The sequence below is a fragment of the Coffea arabica genome, chromosome 9e, assembly GCF_036785885.1.
Source record: "Coffea arabica cultivar ET-39 chromosome 9e, Coffea Arabica ET-39 HiFi, whole genome shotgun sequence".
Classification (NCBI taxonomy): domain Eukaryota; kingdom Viridiplantae; phylum Streptophyta; class Magnoliopsida; order Gentianales; family Rubiaceae; genus Coffea; species Coffea arabica.
The window spans coordinates 15329132-15357069 of NC_092327.1; the positions used below are offsets into that span (position 1 = coordinate 15329132).

The window sequence follows — 27938 nt, forward strand, 5'->3', positions numbered from 1 at the left end:
AAGCCTTATGGCTGGAAAATTTGGTAAACACAAAGGGCATGCTACCCGAATTTTTACTCGAGATTTAGAAAACTATATTCTCGACTTGAGTTGAATTTCCACGCATGAAACCCTCTTGGGCGATAATTGGTTTGACTTTATGACTCGTTATCGAGTCTTATGGTATTTGTTTACATGTTCTAGGGCGTGACGATAGCTCACGACGTCTTGGTGATCGTGGTGCATGAAATACCACTTTCTTGCTTGGTGAGTATACTACTCACTTACTTGTTATAATGTGGCTTTGTGCTATGTGTATTGATGCCTTGAAGGCTTAATTGGTTATTGGAAATGATTGAGGTGAGGGTGTACTTGACCGCCCTCACCCCTTGTGATTCCATGCATGGCTAGTGCTTGCATTACTGAATTACTGCACTTGATATATGAAATACTGAATTCCATTCATGGAAACTGATTTGGTATCATTTGGGCGAATGTCCAATGGCTTTACTGTATCACTGAGATCAACCCCGTTTGGTAGTCAATTGGATCGAGCCGGCGAGGGCTTGGTCGTGAAAATTGTCATGCCACGGGGACTGTACTGTGGAATCTTGTGGTAATGAGACCTTTGGTTCCGATATACTCGAGTATTACCAAAATGACTGAATGGAGTGCGGGCCCGGTTGGGGTATGATAGTTGGACGGTTGGATGTAAGTGATGTCTACGGATGGTTACTTTTCATTGACGGAGGGTCAATGAGGTTGGATCAAGATTGCAAGCGTGGAAATGGGCTCTTGAGAGCCGACCGTATCCTTTCCCGTTTTGTTTTACTGCTTATTTGTGCACTTTAAATGAAAGTTCATCCTTATGTGACTTTGGTTGCTTATGTAGTAGTATACCACTGGGCTTTAGCTCATTCCGTGTTATTTGTTTTTCTTACAGGGATATAATTACTTTTGAGAATGGATTGGATAGTCACTTGCCAAGTTGAGCTTATAAATGTCTTTTGTATAGCTCTTGAAATGAAGCCTTAATGTGTAACGGGTTCATTTCCTTTTGATAGGCAAACTGAATATGTACTTCCTTTATGAATGTCTGTGGCATGCCACTATGGTTGTAAATGTTGGATTTCAATGTGTATATGTTAAATTGATGTTTGGATTCTTCTATCCAGGCCACTATTCAGTTTTCCATTTTTTTTTATTTTGCTATTTTGACACTTATGGCTTGTCCGAGCGCACTTTTGTTTTCCTGAAACGTATTCGAACGCGTGTAACTGTACCGTAGTCCTGGCGAGAGCTGGGCAGGCAGTCCGCTAACCCCTTTGGTTCGCCTTAGGGGAAGGTGGGGCTGTTACAATTGGTATCAGAGCCACTTCGCGTGGTCTCTGCGCGGAGTGAGACTGGGCCAAGTGGTGTTGTGGTCCTAATTTCATGAATGTGTCTAAGTGCTCGTTTGAGCATAAGTTATGAACCGGGCATGTGATAAGTGTACGAATCATTAACATGGGACTCGAGGAAGCTAGGTATGTATGTCGGGTAGGAATCCTTAATAAGGATGGTTTACTCTTGGGACCGGCCGGCTCGAGTTGTGAATTATCTTAGATGGGATTCTTGCGCCCGGATACGAAAGATATGAGGGCCTAGGTTAGGAAGGATTTGGTAAACTAGTCAGGCCATTCCTCGGGGGATCGTCTATGTTTGTTTCTGACTTGCCTGTACTTGACTGACTGATTGTATATATGTATTTGACTTGTATATATGTGTGTTTGTGCTTATGCTTGGACTGTATACTTATGTGTTTTTGTGCAAAGTTTAAGTGTTGTTTATATGTTTGTTACTACTTTGGTTTAGTATTCTTGCCTAGACCGAGTGAGACTTATGGAAGGTACTCGGAGTGGTCGGGGACGTGGGCGCGGTGCTAGACAACCCACACCGGTTAGGGGTGCGGGGGAAACCTCGACTGGACCTGATCCTGAACCCCAAGCCGACCCTAATGCCCAGATAGCTGCTGCTATGCAGCAAATGACAAACCTGCTTGCACAAGTAGTGCAGCAACAAGCTCAGAACCCAAACCCTAACCCTGGAAACCCCGGAAACCCTGGCCATCATGTCGAGGGCGAAGATAGAGCTCTCGAACGATTCCAAAAGTTCGCTCCGCCAAAGTTTGTTGGGGGACCCGACCCAGACGTTGCCGAAAGATGGCTTGAAAAGATGGTGGATATATTTGCAGCCCTACACTACTCTGACGAACGGCAGGTGACTTTTGCCGTGTTCCAGCTTGAGGGGGCAGCCCGTTCCTGGTGGAACGTAATTCGGCAGAAGTGGGAACGAGAACAGACACCTAGGACTTGGGTGAACTTCATCAGAGAATTCAATGCGAAGTTCTTCCCTCCTCTAGTCCAAGAGAGGAAGGAGGACGAGTTTATTAGGCTCCGCCAAGGGGCTCAAACTGTGGCGGAATATGAGAGTCAATTCACCCGCCTGTCCAAGTTTGCGCCTGAGTTAATCATGACGGAACAACGACGGATTCGGCGCTTTATTCAGGGTTTGAATGTTGAGATCCAGAAGGACCTCGCGGCAGCCCAAATTAACGCCTTCAGCGAAGCAGTGGAGAAGGCACAACGAGTAGAGAATGCTAGGCTCCAGGTGAAAAACTTCCAGGCGAAAAAGAGAGGATTTCCTGGAAGTAGTTCGGGGCAGGGGGATGAAAGTACCCCTCCCAAGTTTGGGCGAGGAACGGGAGGAGTAAGCATGCCGGGAGTGTCACATGAGAGCCCGTCAAGAGGAGGCTCGGCTTCTACAGCACGCGGACCCTGCGGGTATTGCGGAAAATTAAACCATTCGGAGGACAATTGCTGGAAGAATGGAGGAAAATGCTTGCTCTGTGGGAGTGCCGAACATCAAATTGCTAACTGTCCAGCTCGCCTGCGCGAGCGGCAAGGGACTCTGCCACCAACTACGACCAACCCTGCCCAGTCGAAGGGGGATAAGGATGAATCGAAAGTGTTCTCTCGGGTGTACTCCTTAGATGTTGACCCATCAGAGGACGTGGAAGGTAAGAATTTAATGAATCTGGCCAGTGAAGGGGTACAGATCTGTTAGCTAAGAATAATGCTCAATTTAATCCCGGAGTAGTCAATGATAAGGAATTTCGAGGACGAAATTCTTTTAAGGGGGAGAGAGTGTGAGAACCCGTATTGCCCTAATAATTTTCCTAGGGTTTTTTTTTCCTTAATTGCATGTTTTCTGCATTTTCTGGCCTAGGAATATTTTCTTGGTGGATTTTATGGGTAATTATAGTTGTTAGATGATTTTCCTAGCATTGGGTAGTTTTTGAAAAATTACGGATATAGAAAGGACGTGGGACCTACTAGTGCAAAAAGTTAGGAAAAATTCGGCCAATAAGGTTAAGTTTCGGATACTGTGAAAAATTTATCGGGTGTTAAGAGATAAGTAGTGTGTGTGAAGTGATTGATGTGAGAGAGAAAAGAATGATAAGAATGCATTTAATGAGGTGACAAGTGTCATCTTCTCATTGGTTGGACTTTAAGAAACACTATTCATCCTTTTGACTATTTTTGACTAAGTGTTAAATACTTCAAAAAAATCACAAAAATTCACCATTTTATTCCTTGTGTTGGCCGGCCCTCTCTCTCTCAAAGAAGAAGAAATTTTCCCAACTTTCAAGCTTCCATATCACTCAATCTTCCACAAACAAGAGTTTAGGTTTGATTTCATTCCATAAAATCCTTTCTTTTGGTGATAGTGAGTGCTCTAGTGAAGTTTGTTTGAAGCTCTAAGGTGGCCATCATCCCTCTCTCTCTTGTTACTTGGTAAGTGATGCTTGAACCCCCCTACTACACCTAATGATGGTTATAGTATGCTTAGAAGTGGCTTGAGTGTTGGAATATATGATTTATTTCTTGGTTTGGCTTGATTTGGTGAAGTTTTCCATTTTATGATGAATTTTCTGGTTTCATATGATTTTGATGTTGTGGACTAGTATGATGGTTGGTAATAAGGGGCTTTGGCTTTAGTAGGTGTGAATTGTTGTGAAATGCAATCAATTTTGGATTTGAATGGAATTGTGAAAAGTTAGGGTTCATGAACCCCTAATCTGCCCGAAATTTTAGGTCATAGCTAGAGGCCGAATTGGACTTTGCTCAAAACATGAAAGTTGTAGGTATTGATGATTTTAGTGTGCCTGCAAAATTCAGGGAAATTGGACTAGTGTAGAGTGAGTTATGCCGTTTTTACTGTTGCTGTTTTTGGTGCACAGAATGTCCGAACTGCGATAGTAATTGCCTGTTTTGACTGGCATTGGTTTGGATTTTGAAGTTGGTGTCTTCTGAGGAAATGTACCTGGATGTCTTAGCTAACTTATTCCTTTGGAATTTCGGCATTTGGACCTGTGTAGGCTGAGATTGACGTATTACAGTTTTGTGTGTTTTGCAAACCTGTTTTGGTAATTCTGGTTTGGTATTTGGTACTTTTGACCTAGTTGTGCTAGGATTTGGACTGAGAGGCCTTCTACATTGTTGTAGCACTGTTTCTTGGCTTCGAAATGGTGGGTCTTACACCCCCATCCGACATTTGTAGTGAGAGTTGTGCCATTACCGCATTATGAGGTCAAATCCGGTTTTCTTATCAAGGCTTAGGTTAAAGCCCTTTCTTAATTTCTGGTTTGCTTTCATGCTTGTTTATGTTTATAAAACCTTATTGGGGTTGTGAATTGGTGTTGTTTATGGCTCGGTATGGTTTCTTGTTTTATGATATTGTGAGCCTATGGAACGGCTCTTGACATGAAATGCTTATATGTGTGTTGTTGGGTTGTGATTGAAGAAAAATAATGAAGCCTTATGGCTGGAAAATTTGGTAAACACAAAGGGCATGCTACCCGAATTTTTACTCGAGATTTAGAAAACTATATTCTCGACTTGAGTTGAATTTCCACGCATGAAACCCTCTTGGGCGATAATTGGTTTGACTTTATGACTCGTTATCGAGTCTTATGGTATTTGTTTACATGTTCTAGGGCGTGACGATAGCTCACGACGTCTTGGTGATCGTGGTGCATGAAATACCACTTTCTTGCTTGGTGAGTATACTACTCACTTACTTGTTATAATGTGGCTTTGTGCTATGTGTATTGATGCCTTGAAGGCTTAATTGGTTATTGGAAATGATTGAGGTGAGGGTGTACTTGACCGCCCTCACCCCTTGTGATTCCATGCATGGCTAGTGCTTGCATTACTGAATTACTGCACTTGATATATGAAATACTGAATTCCATTCATGGAAACTGATTTGGTATCATTTGGGCGAATGTCCAATGGCTTTACTGTATCACTGAGATCAACCCCGTTTGGTAGTCAATTGGATCGAGCCGGCGAGGGCTTGGTCGTGAAAATTGTCATGCCACGGGGACTGTACTGTGGAATCTTGTGGTAATGAGACCTTTGGTTCCGATATACTCGAGTATTACCAAAATGACTGAATGGAGTGCGGGCCCGGTTGGGGTATGATAGTTGGACGGTTGGATGTAAGTGATGTCTACGGATGGTTACTTTTCATTGACGGAGGGTCAATGAGGTTGGATCAAGATTGCAAGCGTGGAAATGGGCTCTTGAGAGCCGACCGTATCCTTTCCCGTTTTGTTTTACTGCTTATTTGTGCACTTTAAATGAAAGTTCATCCTTATGTGACTTTGGTTGCTTATGTAGTAGTATACCACTGGGCTTTAGCTCATTCCGTGTTATTTGTTTTTCTTACAGGGATATAATTACTTTTGAGAATGGATTGGATAGTCACTTGCCAAGTTGAGCTTATAAATGTCTTTTGTATAGCTCTTGAAATGAAGCCTTAATGTGTAACGGGTTCATTTCCTTTTGATAGGCAAACTGAATATGTACTTCCTTTATGAATGTCTGTGGCATGCCACTATGGTTGTAAATGTTGGATTTCAATGTGTATATGTTAAATTGATGTTTGGATTCTTCTATCCAGGCCACTATTCAGTTTTCCATTTTTTTTTATTTTGCTATTTTGACACTTATGGCTTGTCCGAGCGCACTTTTGTTTTCCTGAAACGTATTCGAACGCGTGTAACTGTACCGTAGTCCTGGCGAGAGCTGGGCAGGCAGTCCGCTAACCCCTTTGGTTCGCCTTAGGGGAAGGTGGGGCTGTTACAATTGGTATCAGAGCCACTTCGCGTGGTCTCTGCGCGGAGTGAGACTGGGCCAAGTGGTGTTGTGGTCCTAATTTCATGAATGTGTCTAAGTGCTCGTTTGAGCATAAGTTATGAACCGGGCATGTGATAAGTGTACGAATCATTAACATGGGACTCGAGGAAGCTAGGTATGTATGTCGGGTAGGAATCCTTAATAAGGATGGTTTACTCTTGGGACCGGCCGGCTCGAGTTGTGAATTATCTTAGATGGGATTCTTGCGCCCGGATACGAAAGATATGAGGGCCTAGGTTAGGAAGGATTTGGTAAACTAGTCAGGCCATTCCTCGGGGGATCGTCTATGTTTGTTTCTGACTTGCCTGTACTTGACTGACTGATTGTATATATGTATTTGACTTGTATATATGTGTGTTTGTGCTTATGCTTGGACTGTATACTTATGTGTTTTTGTGCAAAGTTTAAGTGTTGTTTATATGTTTGTTACTACTTTGGTTTAGTATTCTTGCCTAGACCGAGTGAGACTTATGGAAGGTACTCGGAGTGGTCGGGGACGTGGGCGCGGTGCTAGACAACCCACACCGGTTAGGGGTGCGGGGGAAACCTCGACTGGACCTGATCCTGAACCCCAAGCCGACCCTAATGCCCAGATAGCTGCTGCTATGCAGCAAATGACAAACCTGCTTGCACAAGTAGTGCAGCAACAAGCTCAGAACCCAAACCCTAACCCTGGAAACCCCGGAAACCCTGGCCATCATGTCGAGGGCGAAGATAGAGCTCTCGAACGATTCCAAAAGTTCGCTCCGCCAAAGTTTGTTGGGGGACCCGACCCAGACGTTGCCGAAAGATGGCTTGAAAAGATGGTGGATATATTTGCAGCCCTACACTACTCTGACGAACGGCAGGTGACTTTTGCCGTGTTCCAGCTTGAGGGGGCAGCCCGTTCCTGGTGGAACGTAATTCGGCAGAAGTGGGAACGAGAACAGACACCTAGGACTTGGGTGAACTTCATCAGAGAATTCAATGCGAAGTTCTTCCCTCCTCTAGTCCAAGAGAGGAAGGAGGACGAGTTTATTAGGCTCCGCCAAGGGGCTCAAACTGTGGCGGAATATGAGAGTCAATTCACCCGCCTGTCCAAGTTTGCGCCTGAGTTAATCATGACGGAACAACGACGGATTCGGCGCTTTATTCAGGGTTTGAATGTTGAGATCCAGAAGGACCTCGCGGCAGCCCAAATTAACGCCTTCAGCGAAGCAGTGGAGAAGGCACAACGAGTAGAGAATGCTAGGCTCCAGGTGAAAAACTTCCAGGCGAAAAAGAGAGGATTTCCTGGAAGTAGTTCGGGGCAGGGGGATGAAAGTACCCCTCCCAAGTTTGGGCGAGGAACGGGAGGAGTAAGCATGCCGGGAGTGTCACATGAGAGCCCGTCAAGAGGAGGCTCGGCTTCTACAGCACGCGGACCCTGCGGGTATTGCGGAAAATTAAACCATTCGGAGGACAATTGCTGGAAGAATGGAGGAAAATGCTTGCTCTGTGGGAGTGCCGAACATCAAATTGCTAACTGTCCAGCTCGCCTGCGCGAGCGGCAAGGGACTCTGCCACCAACTACGACCAACCCTGCCCAGTCGAAGGGGGATAAGGATGAATCGAAAGTGTTCTCTCGGGTGTACTCCTTAGATGTTGACCCATCAGAGGACGTGGAAGGTAAGAATTTAATGAATCTGGCCAGTGAAGGGGTACAGATCTGTTAGCTAAGAATAATGCTCAATTTAATCCCGGAGTAGTCAATGATAAGGAATTTCGAGGACGAAATTCTTTTAAGGGGGAGAGAGTGTGAGAACCCGTATTGCCCTAATAATTTTCCTAGGGTTTTTTTTTCCTTAATTGCATGTTTTCTGCATTTTCTGGCCTAGGAATATTTTCTTGGTGGATTTTATGGGTAATTATAGTTGTTAGATGATTTTCCTAGCATTGGGTAGTTTTTGAAAAATTACGGATATAGAAAGGACGTGGGACCCACTAGTGCAAAAAGTTAGGAAAAATTCGGCCAATAAGGTTAAGTTTCGGATACTGTGAAAAATTTATCGGGTGTTAAGAGATAAGTAGTGTGTGTGAAGTGATTGATGTGAGAGAGAAAAGAATGATAAGAATGCATTTAATGAGGTGACAAGTGTCATCTTCTCATTGGTTGGACTTTAAGAAACACTATTCATCCTTTTGACTATTTTTGACTAAGTGTTAAATACTTCAAAAAAATCACAAAAATTCACCATTTTCTTCCTTGTGTTGGCCGGCCCTCTCTCTCTCAAAGAAGAAGAAATTTTCCCAACTTTCAAGCTTCCATATCACTCAATCTTCCACAAACAAGAGTTTAGGTTTGATTTCATTCCATAAAATCCTTTCTTTTGGTGATAGTGAGTGCTCTAGTGAAGTTTGTTTGAAGCTCTAAGGTGGCCATCATCCCTCTCTCTCTTGTTACTTGGTAAGTGATGCTTGAACCCCCCTACTACACCTAATGATGGTTATAGTATGCTTAGAAGTGGCTTGAGTGTTGGAATATATGATTTATTTCTTGGTTTGGCTTGATTTGGTGAAGTTTTCCATTTTATGATGAATTTTCTGGTTTCATATGATTTTGATGTTGTGGACTAGTATGATGGTTGGTAATAAGGGGCTTTGGCTTTAGTAGGTGTGAATTGTTGTGAAATGCAATCAATTTTGGATTTGAATGGAATTGTGAAAAGTTAGGGTTCATGAACCCCTAATCTGCCCGAAATTTTAGGTCATAGCTAGAGGCCGAATTGGACTTTGCTCAAAACATGAAAGTTGTAGGTATTGATGATTTTAGTGTGCCTGCAAAATTCAGGGAAATTGGACTAGTGTAGAGTGAGTTATGCCGTTTTTACTGTTGCTGTTTTTGGTGCACAGAATGTCCGAACTGCGATAGTAATTGCCTGTTTTGACTGGCATTGGTTTGGATTTTGAAGTTGGTGTCTTCTGAGGAAATGTACCTGGATGTCTTAGCTAACTTATTCCTTTGGAATTTCGGCATTTGGACCTGTGTAGGCTGAGATTGACGTATTACAGTTTTGTGTGTTTTGCAAACCTGTTTTGGTAATTCTGGTTTGGTATTTGGTACTTTTGACCTAGTTGTGCTAGGATTTGGACTGAGAGGCCTTCTACATTGTTGTAGCACTGTTTCTTGGCTTCGAAATGGTGGGTCTTACACCCCCATCCGACATTTGTAGTGAGAGTTGTGCCATTACCGCATTATGAGGTCAAATCCGGTTTTCTTATCAAGGCTTAGGTTAAAGCCCTTTCTTAATTTCTGGTTTGCTTTCATGCTTGTTTATGTTTATAAAACCTTATTGGGGTTGTGAATTGGTGTTGTTTATGGCTCGGTATGGTTTCTTGTTTTATGATATTGTGAGCCTATGGAACGGCTCTTGACATGAAATGCTTATATGTGTGTTGTTGGGTTGTGATTGAAGAAAAATAATGAAGCCTTATGGCTGGAAAATTTGGTAAACACAAAGGGCATGCTGCCCGAATTTTTACTCGAGATTTAGAAAACTATATTCTCGACTTGAGTTGAATTTCCACGCATGAAACCCTCTTGGGCGATAATTGGTTTGACTTTATGACTCGTTATCGAGTCTTATGGTATTTGTTTACATGTTCTAGGGCGTGACGATAGCTCACGACGTCTTGGTGATCGTGGTGCATGAAATACCACTTTCTTGCTTGGTGAGTATACTACTCACTTACTTGTTATAATGTGGCTTTGTGCTATGTGTATTGATGCCTTGAAGGCTTAATTGGTTATTGGAAATGATTGAGGTGAGGGTGTACTTGACCGCCCTCACCCCTTGTGATTCCATGCATGGCTAGTGCTTGCATTACTGAATTACTGCACTTGATATATGAAATACTGAATTCCATTCATGGAAACTGATTTGGTATCATTTGGGCGAATGTCCAATGGCTTTACTGTATCACTGAGATCAACCCCGTTTGGTAGTCAATTGGATCGAGCCGGCGAGGGCTTGGTCGTGAAAATTGTCATGCCACGTGGACTGTACTGTGGAATCTTGTGGTAATGAGACCTTTGGTTCCGGTATACTCGAGTATTACCAAAATGACTGAATGGAGTGCGGGCCCGGTTAGGGTATGATAGTTGGACGGTTGGATGTAAGTGATGTCTACGGATGGTTACTTTTCATTGACGGAGGGTCAATGAGGTTGGATCAAGATTGCAAGCGTGGAAATGGGCTCTTGAAAGCCGACCGTATCCTTTCCCGTTTTGTTTTACTGCTTATTTGTGCACTTTAAATGAAAGTTCATCCTTATGTGACTTTGGTTGCTTATGTAGTAGTATACCACTGGGCTTTAGCTCATTCCGTGTTATTTGTTTTCCTTACAGGGATATAATTACTTTTGAGAATGGATTGGATAGTCACTTGCCAAGTTGAGCTTATAAATGTCTTTTGTATAGCTCTTGAAATGAAGCCTTAATGTGTAACGGGTTCATTTCCTTTTGATAGGCAAACTGAATATGTACTTCCTTTATGAATGTCTGTGGCATGCCACTATGGTTGTAAATGTTGGATTTCAATGTGTATATGTTAAATTGATGTTTGGATTCTTCTATCCAGGCCACTATTCAGTTTTCCATTTTTTTTTATTTTGCTATTTTGACACTTATGGCTTGTCCGAGCGCACTTTTGTTTTCCCGAAACGTATTCGAACGCGTGTAACTGTACCGTAGTCCTGGCGAGAGCTGGGCAGGCAGTCCGCTAACCCCTTTGGTTCGCCTTAGGGGAAGGTGGGGCTGTTACAGGACAGCATAACCCCTGTTTTATCCTATATTTTGTCACGACCCCACCTCCCCCTAAGGCGAACCAGAGGGTTCGGCGGGCCGCCTGCCCGGCTCTCGCCGGGACTCAGTCGTTCACTACAAACCTCAATTAAATACAAGATACGATCTCAAATAAAATCAAATATCCCAAAACTTTACATATCAAAAGCGAAGCGTCCACGCTTCCACTGCGCCACTATGATCCTTGATACCAACTATTATACAGGAGGAAGTCCAAAACTAGACTATTACACAACCAATCAATTCTAAACGTTCAATACAATCCCAATATGAATGATCACACAAAAGGAAATCCAAGTTCAAGCCACACATGAGATAATCCTTGAATAAACACTACAAGCCACTCCTTCGCCTTGAGCCCTGTGGAGGGGAATAAAACATTTTTGGGGTGAGCTAGAAGCTCAGCGAGTAACCAGTAAAATCAGTAATCAAATCGGTTTAACCATAGTTCATTTCAATGATGTTCAACTCAAATCAAATGATAAGTCCAGAAACAATTTCAACGTTTACAAAACATTAAATATGGAGTATCAATAATTCAAGAAACATGTACAATGGAAAGCGATAGTAACATTCGTGAAAAGGATACATTCGTTCTCCTGTCATTTCATTGCATTTTTGGTTTCATTCGTGCATTCATTCACCCCGTCCCTGGCTTTTGGCCAGGCTCCACCAACCTACAAGGTAATACTCGAGTATACCGAAACGTTCACCCAAGTTCCTAGTCGCCCGACCGAGTCCGCTTCTGGCTCGAGACGACCGGTAACAAGGGGCAATGGCCAGTTCAGCCCAAAAGGCTTACATTCATGTGCAAGTAGCATTTAATCATTAATCATTGAAAATTTCATATTTATTTAGGTCGAGTGCGATAAAGTACACACTCGCCTAGAAAACTCGTTTTAACAATCATTGAAAGCAAAATCAATAATAACAAGACACTGATATGCAAGCACGCATGATATGTAAGAAAACAGTTCCAACATTAAATTTGGAAACAGTTCAAAAGTAAATAATGCAAGAAACGGTTCATAAATAATTTTAGAAATAGTTTGAGGTCACTCACCTCCATGGCTCAGAAATCATCCATCAAATATCATTGCCTTGCTCAAATCCAAGTCTTAAATCACAAACTCAATGCAAACGAGTTCCTTCAAAGTTCGGACAGCACTTCCCCTGAATTTGCTAACTTTTCCAGCCATCAAGGCTTCATTATTTCCTCATTCCATCCCAAAGGTACACACACAACAACAAGTTCATCCAACAGCCATTCAGCAAGCTCCAAGTAGTACCAGTCAAGCTAGGGAAAAGTCCGAAAATGAAAGTTAAACGCAAAACCAGAAAAACAGTTTTGACGTCATTTTGCGGTAATGGTGCCAAAAGCACTACGATGGTCGGATGAAGATGCAAGACCCACTGTTTCGAAGCTAAGAGACAGGGCTACAACAATGTAGAAGGCCACTCAGTCCAAATCCTAGCACAACTAGGTCAAATATGCAGAATACCAAACCAGTACCATAATTGCAGGTTTACAAATTACACTATGCTGTAATTAGTCCAACTCAGTCTATACAGGTCCGAATGCAGAAATTCCAAAGGCATATGATAGCTAGGACATCAAGCTACATTTAATCAGAAGACCTCAACCACCAAATCCAAAGAAGTTCCAGTCAAAACAGACGATTACAGGCGCAGTTCGGCCATCCTGAAGAACCCAGAACAGCAATAGTAAATTCGACATTTCTCACTCTACACTACTCCAAATGAGCTGAAATTTTACAGGCACCCTTAAAACATCAATACCTACAACTTTCATGTTTTGAGCCAAGGCCAATTCGGCCTTTATCTAGGACCAAAAATTTCGGACAGAATGAAGAACCAAGAACCCTAATTTTCCAGATTTCTTCCAAAACAGAATTTACTTGCAATCTTCCACTTTTTCCACCTTCTAGAATCATTAAACATCATTTCCAATCATCATACATAACCACATAATAACAATCATATGAGAACAGAAAAATCCTAATTAATTATAAAACTTCACTAATTTCAACCAAAATCATGAAATCATCCATAAAATCACTTATTCAACCACCACCAATCACTAATTGAACATTATCAAGATCAAAGGAAAGGTTCCTAAGTCACTTACCATGCAAACCCAAGGAAAGACCGAACTTAGCACCTTTGCTTCTCAAACCACTTCACCACACACCTTAATACCACCAAGAGAAAGGTTTTTATGGAGCAAATCACGGTTTTAACGGTTGGTTTGTGAGATTGGGCAAGAAATAGAAGGAAGAAATTGGAAGCTTTTCTCTCTTTTTGTCTCCAAGAGGTTCGGCCAAGGAGCTTATGAAGAAGATGAATTTTGGGTCAAGTTTTTAATCAATTAGTAAAGGTAGTAAAATGGTCAAAGTCCACCCTTGAGTAAGAAAGTGACACTTGTCACCTTTAGGCTTAAAACTTATCTTTTTGTCTCTCCAATACAAATATCTTAACACATTGTACAGTAATATCACTTAATACAAAAATCCAACAAGTTGTCAAAAATATATTGCGTTTACCGCACTTGCGGGTCCCACGTCCAAAATACGCTTTTAATTTCTCAAAAACTAACCGATACTAGAAAAATCATTTTAAAACTATTTTTGCTCATAAACTTTATCTGGGAAATTTTTCTAATAAAGAAAATGAAGAAAAGGCGGGCGATTAAATAAAATAAACCCTAGAAAATTAGAAAATTTCCGGGTTCTCAAACTCATTTTTTTTCGGGGCATCACATATTTCCTCTCCAAATTCAATACAAAATTTAATGGCCAAACCATCCAAATCAAGACCACAAATGATAGGCTGTACAAACTACTAATTTCAGACCATAAAGCCACCAAAAATAAACAAGTATTCAACTCACATGTCTCCATACCAATGCTGGCCATCAAGCAAAAGTTCAACTCTACAAGCTGAAATTTCCTAATGCAAACTAATAGAACATGTACAAGCTAGAAAAATCACATGACATGGCTAACATTTATATTAAACATGATATTAACATATTAACACTCATTTTCCTCAACTAAAACTGGAAATTTATCGCTTGGGACATGAAACATGTGGAAGTGAAGTTTTCACCTCTCAACCTTTCATTTTCTACTTCAATTCACTGCTCATACCAAAATTAATGTCTAATCATATGTTTAAGACATTAACAAGATGATTTCATCACACAAAGCCAATTGTAAAGCTAAACAAAATCACTATCTCTTTCGGTCAGCCTTGAGTAGAATTCCAATTATGAAAACAATGAACTAAATGGAGTTTAAACCACTTAAGGTCCATGGTTTTGGTTTATTTCCAACACATACTTGTAGTTTAAAAGTCTTCTAGGGTGTTTTGAGCAAATTGAGCTTAACATCATCTTGAAAAATTTAGCGATCAAAGCTGAAATTCCAGCAAGCATTCTTTCTTTGGAAAAATCATAACTTAAGTTATAAATGTCAAAAACTCATACAAATTATCTCATTTAAAACTAGACTTGAAATACTAACAATTTTTAGAAGACATCTCAAGGATATTTGGTTCATAAGTTAATCCAAATTGAGTCACAAGTTACCACAACATCCCAATTTTTACTTGTTCACGACCGATTTTTCAGTCAACTTTGCTGATTTTCTGGTGCATATATAAAACGAACCACAGATCCAATTTTATACCGTTGGAAAGATCTATGAGTATAGTTTCAAACACAATTGACGGCACTCAATTTTGATTTTTCTACACTAAGTTATGATCCGTTTACTAAAACTGTCCAGTGGTGACTGTTACCCTGTGAGGCCCCAGTCCGATCGTAAGTCGATATTTGGGTTATTTGATATTCGGTATGGAAAATAGGGTTTTATGGCTAGGAAGGAAACCCTAATTTGGTTAAGTTTGAAAATCCTAGTTTATGTATTATGATTATAAGGTTCAAGCTATAATTTATATTCGGTATTCTAGTGTGTGCCTTGACATAGGTAAATATAGGATTTGTTTAATTACAAAGGTTTAGTAAGTTTGAATGATTAGCAAACCTCTAGTGTTACAATATTAGAAAGTTTAAGTGGAAGATTATTTATCGCCCGCCTTTTCTACATAGATGATTTTTCAAGTATCGGTTAGATTTTGAGAAAATAAGAACGTATATCGGACGTGGGACCCACTAGTGCGAAAAGTTCAGAAAAATTCGGCCAATTAGGTTAAATTCTGGATACTGTGTAAAATTTATCGGGTGCTAAGAGATAAGTAGAGGATGTGAAGTGATTGATGTGAGAGGAAAAAGAAAAGATAAGATTGCATTTAAGGAGTGACAAGTGTCAACCTTTTATTGGATTTGACTTATGGAACACTATTCATGTTTTTGACTTTTGACCCAATTAGTTAAATATCTTAAAAATTACCACAAAATTCACTCTTTCTTACCTCCTTATGGCCGGCCCTCTCTAGCAAGAAGAAAGAAAAAACTCTTCAAAGTTTAGCTACTACTTAGCTCAAAGCAACCAAAATAAGTGCTTAAGTTAGTTTCCACTCCATAAAAACCTTCTCTTTGGTGTTAGTGAGTGATTTGGTGAAGTTTTCTTGGAGAGCTAAGGTGTCCTACAACTTCCCCTCTCTTGTTTACTAGGTAAGTGATGCTTAAACTTCCTCCTATACTTAATGATGTTTAATTTGTGCCTAATGGGAGCTAAAGTGATGGATTATGTGATTTATTTCTTGGTTTGTGATGAATTGGTGAAGTTTTTATTTTTTTGAGGCATTTTCTGGTTTAATGTGATCATGGTATTGTGGTCATCTATGATGGTTGATAATGAGGGGGAATGACTCTAGTAGGTGTGAATTAGTGATAATTGCAACCAATTTTGGGTTTGGATTGAATTGTGGAAAGTTAGGGTTTTATCACCCCTTATTCTGTCCGGTTTTGGATCATAGGGTTAGAGGCCGAATTGGATTTTTCTTAAAACATGAAAGTTGTAGGTATTGATGTGCTTGAGGTGTCTGTAAAATTTCAGGTCATTTAGATTAGTGTAGAGTGAGATATGTCGATTTTACTGTTGCTGTTCTGGGTTAATCAGAATGTGCGAACTGTGTTTGAAATGGGTTGTTTTGACTGGTATTGCTTTGGATTTGGATGTTGGTGTCTTCTGATGAAATGTATCTGGATGTCTTAGCTATCAAATGCCTTTGGAATCAATGCATTTGGACTTGTATAGACTGAGTTGGACTCATTACAGCATTATGTGATTTGCAAACCTGTTTTGGTAATTCTGGATTCGTATTTTGCATATTGGACCTAGTTGTGCTAGGATTTGGACTGAGTGGCCTTCTACATTGTTGTAGCCCTGTTTCTCAGCTTCGAAACGGTGGGTCTTACACCCCCATCCGATAACCGTAGTGAATTTGGTGCCATTACCGCATATTGAGGTCAAATACGGTTTGTGATCCTGTTTTGCGATTCTGGTATAGTGTCTTGCATTTTTGACCTTTCTACATTCAAAATTGGACAAAGATTCCTTTTTCAACATTGTAGCCCCTTAAGTTCTGGATATTCCTGTAAAATTTCAGGTTAAACGGATTAGTATATCCTGAGTTATAAACGAAATACTCAGACCTGTTGTAACCGTCAAATTCTGTTACGTTTTTGGAAAGTTTCTGACCGTGACTTTTTCGATTTTGATAGAGTACGATCTGGGTGTCAACTTCTTCATAATAAATGTAGAACTTGTCCACAGCTTCAAAACGCTATAAAGTGCATCAAAATCCGAGTCCCGTAGCTCTAGTTATGATCGAAATAAGAATGCATGTCAGAACCGTTTTTATATCCGGACAGTTTACGACTGGAACTTTGGCTTCACATTTGATTAGATTACAAGCTGTTTGGGCTTGCGACCAAAACACCAAACTTATAGCCCTATATCAGAGCTTTCTAACGCCCTTGGAAATTCATGAATCGGATTTATAAAACCTGAGATATAGCCGAGCAAACAAGGCCTGCCCGTGAAAATGACCATTTTCTGGTCAGATCTGTTTTGGTCCTGATGACCAATTTCCGTTCTGAATTTGGATTGCCGACCTTCATGAAAGTTGTTCCATTTGGAATGAACCATCTAACTGCCAATTTTCAGCTCTTTTGACCATGTGTAGCATGGACAACAGTTTGCACTCAAAACTGACCATTTGTGTATTGGCCAGATTTCGTAAGTGATTGTGTTTGGTTCATTTGGGACTGAAGCCTCCAGTTGCAGTTCTGGATGTCTTCATAACAGTTGTTGTTCATCCTTTAAGCTTCGATATGGCATCTCATATGCCTTAATCCGATATTCGTAGCTCAACTTATGAGTAAACTAGAAACGAGTGTCAAATCTGCCGGTTCCGCTAACGGCCGTTTCCGTTTCCGTCCGTCATATTTACGTGCGCGCGTGTCGTTTTTGCCGTTTTGCTTGTTTTAGGCACGATAGTAGCCGTTTACGATATTATGTGACACAATCTTCTATGTCAGACGGTGGTGAGCTGGGCGGAACTGGTGGGGCCCACTACTAGCTGTTCATTTCGATCCGACTTCGTGTTTTTGCTATTTCAGATTCTGAGTAAGTATTCAGGCCAGTTTGGTGTGTTTTCTTTGCTATGTGTTTGAGATGTGTGAAAAGGGTACTTAGGCGAGGGTGTACTTTATCGCACTCGACCTAAACCCTAATTTGAATGTATAATTGTACTTGGCATATGTATATGAACCTTTTGGAACCAAAACCCTTGAGCTTGTGGCTCGGGGCGACTTTCAAGTAAAGTTTGTGAAGTTTGAAAAGTTTGTGAGTTCGTGGGCCCGATCTAAGACCTGTATGGACTATTCGAGTCGGTTAGGGCTTGGTCGAAGTCAGTCCAACTTAGTCTGAGGTCACCAAGTTTGTAGGTTCATGTTATGAACCAATTTTGTGAATCCGGTTCACCGAGAAGGTGACCAAGTTTGTGAACCGAGCTTGCGCCGCAAGTTCAATTTCGTTCGCTCGAGCAAGTTTGTGAGGTGACTGGCCAGTGAGGGTGATAAGGTGCTCGGTGGGTGTACAAGCGGGGTTCTACGGACTATTAGTTGCGGTCGACGGAGTGTCGGCAGGAGATCATGCATGGCATATGAATTGGCTTTGGAGCCACCTGTATCCTTATTATGTGATGTTATTTTTCTGCTTTTGCTTTACTCCTATTGTGTGACTGTTGTTACGTGAAATTTATGCTTTCGCCTCTGTTTACTTACTAAGCATATAGCTTACCCCTTTCCTTTTGTTTTCCTTAGCAGGGGCCGACGCGGGGACTCTTGTCACTTACACTAGTGTAGTTAAGTTTGCGTTTGATTGTAATAGTTGGACTTATAGTATGTATGTTTTGGTTTTGGTGGTAATTATAAGGATGTAATAGTGTGAGCAGGTACTTTGGAGAATGTAATTATAACTCTTTTGGGATTGTATTTAGAAATCTTTTGGATTTTCTGGATTTTATTGTTTTAAGTTTTGAGTCCTGGCGCGAGCTAAGCAGGCGGCCCGCCGATACCCTTGGGTTCGCCCTTGGGAGAAGTGGGGTCGTCACATACCCGAATTTCCAGCTTTCACAAGAGTTATTTCAACTTTATCTCTGCAAATCTCACCTCTAAACCAGCAATTTGCAACCAAGATCAAAACCAACATGCTATATATCATACAAAACAAGAAATATAACAGTTAGAGTGTGACTTCCTAGTGGAAACTCCTCAAACGGACGAGACAGCAAGCTGTGACAAGGATGGAGCAAAGTTCCTCCAATTTTCCTCAAGCTGTCTTCACTTTTTTTTTTTTTTTTTTTTATCAAAACAACACCTTTCTTACTTAGCTTCATCCAGAAGTCACACAATCATATGTTTATAATATAAGGTATGGTATTAATCGAGCATTTCCTAGCAAAACTTAACAAAAATTGCAAATAAGGGTTGAAAATTGATAGCTCAACTCTCTCGGCTTCTTCCTAAAAATTCTAGCAGCCAAAACTATTGCATACATGAAATATTTCTGCCAATATTCAGCTATCAAAAGAATAACTGATTCCCTAGCAAACATCCAGCAAAATAAACCAAAAGCTAAAAGAGATGGCAGCCTTGACTAGTTCGATTCAACCTGGTAACTTTCCAGCTACAAACAAGCTATTCCCACTAGTTTCTACCTCTATCAAACTTCAAATCAAACATGTATTCACATCTCTTTAAAGTATAAGGAAAGATTGAAGTTTTTCAGCCATATTACCTTATTTTTCTGCTACAAATCAAGCTAGAAGTTGGCTCACCTTCTTGATTCCTCCATGGTTCAAGCAAGCTGAAAAAAAAAATGCAGACTGTCCACTTCCTTCTCCTTCGATCCAGGTTTCCTCCGTTTTCTTCACCTCCCAATATGGCTTTCTTGTCTCTTTCTCACTCATGGTTTAGGCTTGACGAAATAGGGAGATTTTGTGGAATTACCATGGCTAAATCAGCCTTAACTCTTGGCTGATGATAAGAAGGAGAGGATGAAGTTTTTTTTTTCTCAACTCTCTTCTCTCTCTCGGCTCCAACATGAAGTGAAGAAAGGGGAAATTGGCTGTCGGTTAAGCTGAATGGAAACAAGAAGGAATGGAAGCTATTTTGACTTGGTCAAATATGTTTGGTCAAAATTTGTGGCTTGAGCAAATCATCCCTCTCTTTCTCTCGGTTGAAGACTGGTCTAGGGAGCTCTTGGTCAAGGTAAGAAGATTATGGCTGATTTTTTCACTCCATTGTCGGCCAAGAGGTAAGAAAAGGAATGAAATGTCTTGGTCTATTTTACTTCCAAGGTGAAGACTAAAACTAGTCTTGATCAAAGTCAAAAATCCAATAATTCTAAAAGTAATTAGCTAAGATTAACCCTTCATTTCCACTCAAATAGAGTTTGCACAACCAAATAAGTTTGACAACTTCAATTAAACCCCTTGCAATTGTTTTTGAAATTATTGCACGGAAACAAGAAGGTATAAAATCATATATAAATCATTTTCCAATTACTAAGAAATATAATTCATTCAAAGTAGAAAATTTCAAAACAAATACGTTTCGAAAACACCTTGTAGCACAATAACCCCTTTTGTACAAATCTCCCTCTAGTTCACAAAATTTATCGCACCTACCTCGCTAGTTGGACGAATTGGTATATCACCCCAAGAAAACCAACATGTAATAAATTGAATGAGGCAATAGGAGTAAAATCATGATTCAACCGTTAGATTAACCAAAGATCCAAGGCAATTAGATTAGAATACAAATATATATATAATTTTTGAGAATATCAATATAAATATAATTTTCGGGTTCTCACAATCTTCCCCCCTTAAAAGAATTTCGTCCTCGAAATTCCAACCTTTGCTCATGCAAAGCTTGATTCTACAGGGTTTTTCCTCAACTCCAAAGTAGCTTCCTACTACCCTAGATGCTTCTACTAAAGTTTGCTTGAGGGATAGTCGTATGAACGTAATGGCTAAACTATTGCTCTAAGGGAGGGCTAAGATGGCTTAAAATATTTACGAGGATATAAAATTAGAACTCGATGAAAATGAACCATAACTACAAAACTTGTTTGCCACGTTTAGTAAATGTTGGATTCATACATTATGTACTGGCAACTAGTCCGTTAGGTAAGTCTCTGATCATGTCTACAATTGAATTCCTATACGTGTACTACCCCTTTCTAATTGAGATTTCTTCATTACAAACTACAAAGGAAAATCCTCATATAAACCAAAGAATAGTAATGCACCACACACACATAATCAGATATAAGGATGTAACTCCAACCTAAGGTAAACATTGACTATCACTAGGCAAAATATCAAGTATCAAGTCCCGTGTTCATCCAGTAGCTACATCCTACTACATAAAGCATTCACGATACACTTTCAAGGACACAGCTAGTTACTTACTTCAGCTAATATAGTAGATTCACCATTACCTAATCGATTTGTTTGTGTAATTCCTCACTTGGCGTTCAAGCTTGCCACTTCTATAATATAAACCAGTTATCCGCTAATACATTTCAATCATAGTTACAACATTCAAATGTAGAAGATACCGATCTCTTCTTTCGTTTCCTCCTTCTTAATCACCAATTCCAACTCCGCCCATCTCTGTATGTTTTCTCTTAATCATGAAACTCCTTTCACCACATTAGACTTTCTTGTCAAGGTTTGAGTGCATCTCGTTAATATCTCTTTATCTTCTCCTTTCATTTTCACATGCTCAATTATCTCCACATCTTCGTGTTTCAACTGTTTTCTTTTAGAGCTCTACCTCCCTCCAAGGAATCTCTATTTCCTCATGTATCTCTTCCAATTTCTTAATTTCATCAATTCACCTAACCATCTAAATGGCCGTCAAATCACAAATTACAACTCTAACCATATAATTCTCTTGTGAGCCATATAATCTCTAAATTCTTTTCCTTTCGATGCAAGGATACCAATTTATTCATGAACACTAGTCTTCACTAAAACATAAGTCGGATCAAGCTAAGATTTACCACCACATTAACATTGCTTACATCTAGTCGTCTCATGTATGAGAGTGTACCTTTTCTGTGTGGTACAACCTAAACCATAAAATATGCCACCCAAGTCATCATCTAGCGTCAACCCATGCTCTAGCAATATATGCATTTCCCCTCAATAGGCTACTATCCACTAACCAAAAATCCAGTAAGCGAGACCTAATATTCATCATTTCTCTCATAAATCATATATCATCAACCTCTCAACTTTGTTGAGGTACAAAACTCTTCAAATGTATGGACAAATTCAAATATATCCTTAGTAAAGACAATCCAAGGTAGAAAACATCACTTAGTAATTGGCCAATCTACTCTTTCCGGTCCAAAAGCAATTCCTATAATCATGACCTAAGTACACTATTGGCCCTTCATCATTGAACTCTCGTATCTCGTATATTGGCTATTATAATTACTTAACACAACTAATAAAATAATCCTCTTAGACATAACTCAAGGAATCCTTCAAGAACTACACTTAATCAAAACTGGAAGAAGTACAACTAATTATATACACTGAATGATAAGGATCCTAAACCTCACTAATAACTTCAATACATCTCCAGGTCCAGATTATTAGCATCCCCCGTGCCTTAAATTTTGCAATCAAACCTATCTCAAATTCAACCGAGATGTCGACTCTTATGCTAATGCTCTCAACTTTAGTACTCGGGTACAAGAATTCAAAATAATATACTTCACAACTCGAGTTGGCCAGTCCCAAGAGTAAATCATCTACATTTGAGATTCCTACCCGACATACACATCTATTATCCCCAAATATCATGGTAATTGTTTTATATCTATACCATGCATGATTCATAGTTTATGTTCAAAAGAGTGCTTAGTCCTTTGAGCACTTAGTCTTTTACACTTATTCACGAAATCAGGACCATAACACCACTTGGCCCAAGCTCAACCCACGCAGAGACCACGCGAGGCAGCTCTGATACCACCTGTGACGACCCCACTTCCCTAAAGGGCGAACCCCAGAGGTTAGTGGACCTCCTGCCTAGCTCTCGCCAGGACTCACTCACTAACATTAATTCCAAAGTAAGAACGAAACTCCCCAATAGATATTACAAGCCATCCCAATTCACAAAAACTCCATACTTATATATACGACTAAGCGAAATGAAATGCAAGTAGTTTAATCACTTCTCTAAGTATAAATAGGATTGCAATTACATAAAATAAGGACTACAATGTTTGAATTCCTTATTCTTTGGATAGCAAATCAATAACGCTAAAACTCTTCAATATAACATCTACATGCTACCAATCATCCGAATATACAAACCAAAATACAGACCAAAAGATAAGAACTTGTAAACTAATACCATAATACAGTGCCGTCCAAATACAAGATTAAAATTTCCTATTACAACTAGCACTATTCTTGTCCTTGTCATCCTCGTACCCTGTTAAGGAAAACAAATGAAGGGATGAGCTAAAAGCTCAGTGAGGTTCCAAGAGAACAACAAGCAATTAGGCATTTTAGCATTCACATGATAGCATGATCACATTTTCCATAAAGAACATAACATCCAGACAACTCATTTAACCATGTACAGTCGATAACACATGCATATAAAAGGATACAGTCTGTTCTCGGGAACAGGTTCCGTCACAACTTGTTCAGAATCTGTTGACACTCCGTCAACCATGGAATTATAACAAGTCCAGTAGATCACCACTTAACTCCAACCTCCATCCACCAATCAACCCCCTACCGGGCCCGAACTCCAAACATAAACAGTGGTGGTAATACTCGAGTATACCAATTAATCGAGGAGATAACACTCCACTCGACAAAACAGTAGACCCAGGGTTCGTTATCTAATCGACCAGACCCTTGCCGGCTCGACTCGATTAACTAGCCTATGGGGTTTAGGATCCAGGCCGTTACTTTCAACTCATGTGCATGAATCTCAGTTCACTTGTAAACAATTCACTTATAGTAGTAAAACAGGAATTCAGTCAAGTTAGGTCGAGTATGATAAAGTACACACTCACCTATATAATAACAAGTCAATTCAAGTAACAAGTCATATACAAGTCATATTTGTGCAACAAGTAGCATGGAACTTGCAGTTGGAACACTCACTAGTTCAAGCAAAAATAGCGTCAAAAGTTTCCTCCTGGATTGCCCCCTTGATCAGACAAGCCCTAAGAATAACCAAGTGAATAGAATTCACAATTTAGACTCAGCTATGAGTCGTATACCTCTCCAAGTTAAATTTTTTCAAAACCCAACATACACAGCCATATTTAGAATGCAAATCAAGGAAAAATTTAAGTATATTCTAGGGCAAAAATTCAAGTAGGGTTTTGAAGCGTATAAGAGCATTTTCGATTCAAGAAACATGAATAACCAACAAGTTCCTTATTCGCTTCATGGCGGGAAATTTTCCAGCGGCGAACGAATGAAAGAAACAAGGTTTTCTCAAGTCAAGTCAGCGAGGTTGTGTCCAAAAGACTTTCAAACTAAAGACGTTGAGGCTAAAAGGTAGCAAGGTGCAAAACTGCCCTCCAAATCAGAATTTTTCGCAGCCATGAAACAAGTACAATCATGAGGTTTTCACCTCCCAAACTTCATAGTTTTTATTCAAATTCACGCACAAAAGGCTTCTCCAAAGTTTGGAACAAGTTTTGGCCAAAACCAATTACTAAAAGGTTAGAAAAACAACAATGTAATAGGCTGCACTCTCCATCGACAAACAACCACAATTTTAGCCAGCAATTTGGAAGAAAATCGCAATGAAACCCTTCCATTTCAACCAAAATGCAATACATAAGCAAACCGTAAAGGTTCACTAAGCATATTAGGCAAGTACATCACCAAATCAGTCCAAAATCAAGGTAGTAAGCTGCCCCAAAATTTGGACAGCATAACCCCTGTTTTATCCTATATTTCCTCTCCAAATTCAATACAAAATTTCATGGCCAAACCATCCAAATCAAGACCACAAATGATAGGCTATACAAACTACTAATTTCAGACTATAAAGCCACCAAAAATAAACAAGTATTCAACTCACATGTCTCCATACCAATGCTGGCCATCAAGCAAAAGTTCAACTCTACAAGCTGAAATTTCCTAATGCAAACTAATAGAACATGTACAAGCTAGAAAAATCACATGACATGGCTAACATTTATATTAAACATGATATTAACATATTAACACTCATTTTCCTCAACTAAAACTGGAAATTTATCGCTTGGGACATGAAACATGTGGAAGTGAAGTTTTCACCTCTCAACCTTTCATTTTCTACTTCAATTCACTACTCATACCAAAATTAATGTCTAATCATATGTTTAAGACATTAAAAAGATGATTTCATCACACAAAGCCAATTGTAAAGCTAAACAAAATCACTATCTCTTTCTGTCAGCCTTGAGTAGAATTCCAACTATGAAAACAATGAACTAAATGGAGTTTAAACCACTTAAGGTCCATGGTTTTGGTTTATTTCCAACACATACGTGTAGTTTAAAAGTCTTCTAGGGTGTTTTGAGCAAATTGAGCTTAACATCATCTTGAAAAATTTAGCGATCAAAGCTGAAATTCCAGCAAGCATTCTTTCTTTGGAAAAATCATAACTTAAGTTATAAATGTCAAAAACTCATACAAATTATCTCGTTTAAAACTAGACTTGAAATACTAACAATTTTTAGAAGACATCTCAAGGATATTTGGTTCATAAGTTAATCCAAATTGAGTCACAAGTTACCACAACATCCCAATTTTTACTTGTTCACGACCGATTTTTCAGTCAACTTTGCTGATTTTCTGGTGCATATATAAAACGAACCACAGCTCCAATTTTATACCGTTGGAAAGATCTATGAGTATAGTTTCAAACACAATTGACGGCACTCAATTTCGTTTTTTCTACACTAAGTTATGATCCGTTTACTAAAACTGTCCAGTGGTGACTGTTACCCGAATTTCCAGCTTTCACAAGAGTTATTTCAACTTTATCTCTGCAAATCTCACCTCTAAACCAGCAATTTGCAACCAAGATCAAAACCAACATGCTATATATCATACAAAACAAGAAATATAACAGTTAGAGTGTGACTTCCTAGTGGAAACTCCTCAAAAGGACGAGACAGCAAGCTGTGACAAGGATGGAGCAAAGTTCCTCCAATTTTCCTCAAGCTGTCTTCACTTTTTTCTTTTTTTTTTTATCAAAACAACACCTTTCTTACTTAGCTTCATCGAGAAGTCACACAATCACATGTTTATAATATAAGGTATGGTATTAATCGAGCATTTCCTAGCAAAACTTAACAAAAATTGCAAATAAGGGTTGAAAATTGATAGCTCAACTCTCTCGGCTTCCTTCTAAAAATTCCAGCAGCCAAAACTATTGCATACATGAAATATTTCTGCCAATATTCAGCTATCAAAAGAATAACTGATTCCCTAGCAAACATCCAGCAAAATAAACCAAAAGCTAAAAGAGATGGCAGCCTTGACTAGTTCGATTCAACCTGGAAACTTTCCAGCTACAAACAAGCTATTCCCACTAGTTTCTACCTCTATCAAACTTCAAATCAAACATGTATTCACATCTCTTTAAAGTATAAGGAAAGATTGAAGTTTTTCAGCCATATTACCTTATTTTTCTGCTACAAATCAAGCTAGAAGTTGGCTCACCTTCTTGATTCCTCCATGGTTCAAGCAAGCTGAAAAAAAAAATGCAGACTGTCCACTTCATTCTCCTTCGGTCCAGGTTTCCTCCGTTTTCTTCACCTCCCAATATGGCTTTCTTGTCTCTTTCTCACTCATGGTTTAGGCTTGACGAAATAGGGATATTTTGTGGAATTACCATGGCTAAATCAGCCTTAAGTCTTGGCTGATGATAAGAAGGAGGGGATGGAGTTTTTTTTTCTCAACTCTCTTCTCTCTCTCGGCTCCAACATGAAGTGAAGAAAGGGGAAATTGGCTGTCGGTTAAGCTGAATGGAAACAAGAAGAAATGGAAGCTATTTTGACTTGGTCAAATATGTTTGGTCAAAATTTGTGGCTTGAGCAGATCATCCCTCTCTTTCTCTTGGTTGAAGACTGGTCTAGGGAGCTCTTGGTCAAGATAAGAAGATTATGGCTGATTTTTCCACTCCATTGTCGGCCAAGAGGTAAGAAAAGGAATGAAATGTCTTGGTCTATTTTGCTTCCAAGGTGAAGACTAAAACTAGTCTTGATCAAAGTCAGAAATCCAATAATTCTAAAAGTAATTAGCTAAGATTAACCCTTCATTTCCACTCAAATAGAGTTTGCACAACCAAATAAGTTTGACTACTTCAATTAAACCCCTTGCAAATGTTTTTTGAAATTATTGGATGGAAACAAGAAGGTTTAAAATCATATAAAATCATTTTCCAATTACTAAGAAATATAATTCATTCAAAGTAGAAAATTTCAAAACAAATACGTTTCTGTTGATCTTGATCCCTATCTTTTAATGTTTACAAAACAAATGGATGATACTAATATTTCTTCAAGATATATTTTCAGTTATGAAGTTATTTGATTCCATGAACAAGTGCAATTGAAAGAAGACAAAGTATGCTGAAGCTGTCGGACGCTCAAAAAGACTGCATCGGACGTCCGACAACTATTGAGTATCTTCGGACGCAGAAAATCAGCCTATCGGACGTCCTAAGGAATTGAAGAAAAATTTTCAGTTTTACATCATACCTTCGGACGCAGAAAACCAGCCTATCGGACGTCCGAAATAATTGAAGGAAAAAATCTTAAACTCTCTGCCTGCTGTCGGACGCATAAAACAGGGCTACCGGACGTCCGACACTGCCAACGGATAGTTGACTGTTCAGCTACTTTCTATCCGTTGGAAGCATTAATGAGGCACTTTCTTGGTCCTATATAAATAGTGATTGGTCAGATACTTCAAACAACTTTGGCACACTGAAGATACAAAAGATCTAGAGAGATTTTAGTGAGAAAATACTCTTTAAAGAAGATTTGTAGTCTTAGTGGTGTGAGGTTCATTGTAAGCTTTTCATTTGTGAGTGAATACTTCATGAGTGTAATTCTGTGAGGGTTATCCGAGTGATAGTAAAACTTTCTTGCTTGACCAAGTGCGGCTTGGGGCGAGGAGGAAGTGATCCTTCCTTTGTACACAAGAGTGATTGTAATTCATCAACTTGAAGTAGCTTGTTTGAATCAATCTACGAGCTCAAGAGGAGCTGGGTAGTTAATTGGTTTGCAATTCTTTCCTTTTTATTTACTTATTCTTACGTTTATGATCTTTAAATTATTTATCTC

At 39.5% G+C, this 27938-nt stretch overlaps 1 long non-coding RNA gene across 1 annotated transcript; it reads right to left on the reverse strand.

Moving 5' to 3' along the window:
* Positions 1–22839: 22839 nt before the first annotated feature.
* LOC113709628 (uncharacterized) lies at positions 22840–26616 on the reverse strand. The gene is made up of 2 exons (XR_003452759.2): positions 26271–26616; positions 22840–23059 (listed from the first exon to the last, which is right to left on the reverse strand). It is a non-coding gene; the product is annotated as an uncharacterized lncRNA (long non-coding RNA).
* Between the last annotated feature and the right edge of the window lie 1322 nt (positions 26617–27938).